Below are 4,042 nucleotides of genomic sequence, written 5' to 3' on the forward strand. Positions count from 1 at the left end.
AGCATATGTATTACGGGATAGATTCTACTACATATTTTTAAATTATAAATACAATAAGCTTTTGCTTTCTAAAACCAAAGTAAAGATGTTTAACTTAAATTTCCTATGGTAATTTTTCATATAGTAGATATATTTGAATATCTACTATACTTACAGAGTACCAGGGAACAATAAAGAATGACATATTCAGTAGCAGGTCAGGAAATCATTGTTCATGTTAACAGTTTAATGCTATAATTTTGAAGACAGAAAGCTCTTCAATACCAAAGAAAAGATTATCAGGCTTTATGTTACAAACTCAGATCTTTTAGGAATTCTCTGTGTACCTGTTGTCCTTATGACCAAAGTTATACAAGTATCCAAAGGTAAAGCTATGTTACCGGTGGGGAATAAAGAACAAGAGCAGTTATAACATTGTAACTGAAGACATCCCTGGATATACCATACCTTAAAGGTAATGCAATACAGATTCTTGACATCTTCATAACCTGTTGGCACTCTGATGCCACAGGTCGATTCTCTGAGGAACTCTCATGTGTACAAATGTATTTCTGACTAAGATGCTTTCTATTTACATTTTTCTTCTTTGAAAAATAAAGTTCATACACTTGACGGTCTCACTTCTGTAGTCCAAGCATTCGGGATAGATGCACTAACAGCAGGCATTATGAAACCAGCGGTACTTGGATGCTCCCATGGACTCACAGGATATTTTACACTGAGGTATGGACATGCGGTCATCAAACTAGACCACGGTAAACGGGTGCTCTTTGTCACCGGGATAAGGGGCCTTGAACATTATTTTTTGGAACAGACACATTTGGGTGATGAGGCTGGTTCACAGTTTCTAAAATAGAAACCAGGTTCTCATGTTCTGAAAGTTCTTCTGCACTAGGGAAGGAAACAATGTTCCAATTCAACTGGGTGTGTCCATCTGTGAGAGCCCAGAAGAGAGAGGGGATAGGCTCACACAGTTCTTCTACTGTGCTCTTGAAGTGGGAGGAGTGTCACTTTACTTCTGAGGATAACACATACCAACACAACCCCAGCACTTGTCCCAAAGTGCCCCAAGACACAGCATACACTCTTTAGAGCAGGAACAATTTCCTTGTCCAGGCCCGCCCTGGCATAGCTCCTGAATGAGACATTTGCTCACATCACTAGCACAGAGTGCTTTGTAACAGCTCTGTGATACAGGGAACCACATCAGATATGTCAGCCGGGCTAGAGGAAGCCCAACACACTGTGACTCCATGACTCTTCCAAGAAGCTGATCCTATTTCCCTCCAGGAAGTGCTTCAGTGACCTTCCTGCAAAGAGTTGCCTCCTGCCGGCCCCACAGGGGGCGATGCAGAGTTGGGGTTTTGTTTTGTTTCTTTTGTGGTTTTTTTTTCTTTTTTGGTTTTTGGGGTTTTTTTGTGTGTTTTTTTTGTGCGTTTTTGGTTTTTTTTTTTTTTTGGTTTTTGTGTTTTTTTGTTTTTGTAACATTCTAATAGGCAAGGCTGCCATACTTCACTTAAAATAGGATTGTGGATGAAGGATTGAGAGGGTTTCAGAATTGGAGGTGAATGTAGGGGGGGTGTGGCCTGGGCCACTGTAGGTTTGTGGTGATTAGCCCTGGTTCAGCCAGACCAAGATGATAGTACAGGTTTTGGCCCTTTCTCTACGTGGGAGGCAGATGGAAGCGCACTCTATGCTCCTTCTTTGTCCTCTGGGGAAAGGTCTTTTGGATTGGCTGGGAGTCGCCACTGCAAGGGAAGGCAGTGTTGTGGGAATGGTGGCACTAGAGAGGTTCTTGGAGTGCAAGCCCCAAGCACATTCCAAGCTCCCACTCCCCAGTACCCTGCTAGCACGAGGCTCCAGTCCAGTCTCTTGGCAATCACTGCTTTCCTTAATCTGACCCCTTCTCAGGGATGGATCCCAGAGACTTTGTAGGAGAAGAAAGTGAGGCCCAGAGAGCTGAACCTCTAAGCCCAGCAACAGGGCTGCTGTTAGCTGGTCGAACTCAGCCCCAGGCTTTGGGGCCAGAGGGTTGCCCAGCCCCCCCCCCCCCCCATCTACCCTGGTCCCTGACTGCCAGGGCCCATCCACTTACTTCTTCCCAGACTTGTCAACACTTGAGTGCTTCTTGCTTGGACAGCCAGTCGGCCTGCAGGGCTCCAGGGCACAGGACAGCTCATAGCTAAGACAAATGAGCCGGTGAGGAGACCAAGTGCTGTGTACAGCTCCCTGCCAGAATTGGCCTGGGCTTGGAGCTTGGTGGCCCACCTGCCATTAGGCCCACCAGAGTGTCAGTCCCATCCCCCTCACCCAGGTAACACAACTCTGTCCCTCTGGACTCTGTCCTAGGCACGGCCCCTCTCCCTGCCTCAGAGAGTGGCAACCTACCTGGCATCCTTGCTGAGCCGCTCCAGGCCCCTGAACCACTCAGTAAAATGGTGGTCGACTTGAATATTATAAAAGCGACAACTGTGTTGCAGCTCTTTCATCTGCTCGAGGATCTCGTTTTCCTGGCCATGGACAGCACAAGGGCAGTGACAGGGCTGGACTGGCCAGGGCTGGGCTAGGCTGTCTTGGGAGGGACCCAGTTCCTCTGACTGCTCTGGAAACCCAACTTCCACTGAGTCTCCAAAGGCTGCTGGGGACCTCACAGCCATGTCCTCACACTCCATCCTGCCAGCGGGGAATCTCCTGGGTGCCACCTCACAACCCACCCTCCCTGGGGTAGGACTTCTCTATCCTGCCATTGTCTGAAGGAAGAAAGAGCAGAGGGGCAGGCCTGACTCCACCACCCTGCTGGCCCCCACCAGCCCTGTTCTCTCTGGGCAGATACCTTGATCACCTTGATCAATTTCTTCACTTTCCTTCTCGCCACCTACAAGGCAGAGGGCATTGCAGTTAGAATGGGGCCCTTCTGCACTTAGGGCCTCTGAGCAGGGCCTCCTCTAGCCACGGGATCCCATGTGCATGCACAGAAAGCGACCAACTCACAGAGGGCAGGGCTGGGGACCCAGCATGCAGTCAGGTGCAGACAGTGTGAGGACTGACCCTTCTGAGCTAGGAGGAACATTGTGGCTTCAGGGGAAAAGGCCTGGCTTGGGCCACAGGTTGTTTGTCTTAAGAAATCTGCTTCCAGGTGGGGCCCCAGATCCTCCCTTATGGGACTTGAAGTCCCAGCTGGGCTCTGTGTCCACAGCACAGGGGTCAGGCGGCTGTGGGCGGCACCTGCTCCCAGAGGCATTGCACTCAGCTCAGTGGATGGCCTTGAGGCCACCAGCAGTGCCAGAGCTCAGGACGCCAGCTCCAAGCGGCCAGCTAGGTCCTGGCTACTCACATCCTTGATGTTCTCGTAGTCCACCTGAATCAGGATAAAGTCTTTCAGAATGATTCTCAGATAGGGAATGATGCCGTTGCTCATCGCCTGTAGGATTGGCAGAGTGATGGTCAGCGCCCAGGGCCCACCCCTCCCCAATCCCAGCGGACTTCTCAGACAGCCTGCATCTGCACAGGGCCTCCCACAGCACAGGGTCCTGGAGAACCTGTGAGCCCTCTGTCCACAGCCCCTCCCTGCTGCTTGCAACTCCAAACAGTACAGGTCCAGCTCTAGGCTGTTTTGGGCAGAGCCCAAAGGGTAGTATCCCACCTCTGCCAACCAGCCTCCCTCTAAACTCTGCCAAGCCCTGGCTTTGCTGGCTCTGCTTCCTCCTTCCCATCTGACAGCTCACTGATCAGGGCTCCAATCTCCCACAGTGTGATCCTCCCTTCTGCTTGCCGCCCTCGGGCGTGAGCTCCAAGGCTAACAGAGCTAGTTAAGGCTAGCATTTTCTCAGTGAGGCATCCTGGCCGAGGTCTCAGTCACTCACCATCTTTTGAGACTCCCTCGAACATCGTTTGAGCAGCTTCTTCTTGGCAGCCAACATGAAGGCCTCCTGCCGGGATCAAGCATGTTGTGAGTGAGGGCTCTGTCTTGTGCACCCTCCTAGTTGCCAGTGTGTTACTCGTGCTATGCATTTGGCTGCTGTGCAGGGCCAAACCTTTAATG

At 50.6% G+C, this 4,042-nt stretch overlaps 1 pseudogene; it reads right to left on the reverse strand.

Moving 5' to 3' along the window:
- Positions 1-571: 571 nt before the first annotated feature.
- LOC125368188 lies at positions 572-1,385 on the reverse strand (annotated as a pseudogene).
- Positions 1,386-4,042: the final 2,657 nt, after the last annotated feature.

The sequence above is a fragment of the Perognathus longimembris genome, chromosome 20 (genome assembly GCF_023159225.1).
Source record: "Perognathus longimembris pacificus isolate PPM17 chromosome 20, ASM2315922v1, whole genome shotgun sequence".
Taxonomy (NCBI): domain Eukaryota; kingdom Metazoa; phylum Chordata; class Mammalia; order Rodentia; family Heteromyidae; genus Perognathus; species Perognathus longimembris.